Below are 284 nucleotides of genomic sequence, written 5' to 3' on the forward strand. Positions count from 1 at the left end.
CCGAACAGAACCGGACCACGAATAAAATGGGACATACGAAGAACACCACCAACAACCATCGAGTGCCAAAGAAAACCAGGCGACAGAACACCAGTCCGCGTGGCACTCACAGAACAACTAGTAGTAGTGGTACCATATAACTCAGCGCACTTGTCTCGTCGGTATCTTAAGTACCATAATGGTACCTTATGGATGGTCAGATTCCATACAGGGGGGGTAGTAAAATCCGTACGTGGTCGGGTCGACCACTCTCGAAATAAGGGGATGATGTAACGATGCATATC

Source organism: Odontomachus brunneus, unplaced genomic scaffold (assembly GCF_010583005.1).
Source record: "Odontomachus brunneus isolate Ranch 3 - 2012 unplaced genomic scaffold, Obru_v1 Obru_scaffold_071, whole genome shotgun sequence".
NCBI classification, from domain to species: Eukaryota; Metazoa; Arthropoda; class Insecta; order Hymenoptera; family Formicidae; genus Odontomachus; species Odontomachus brunneus.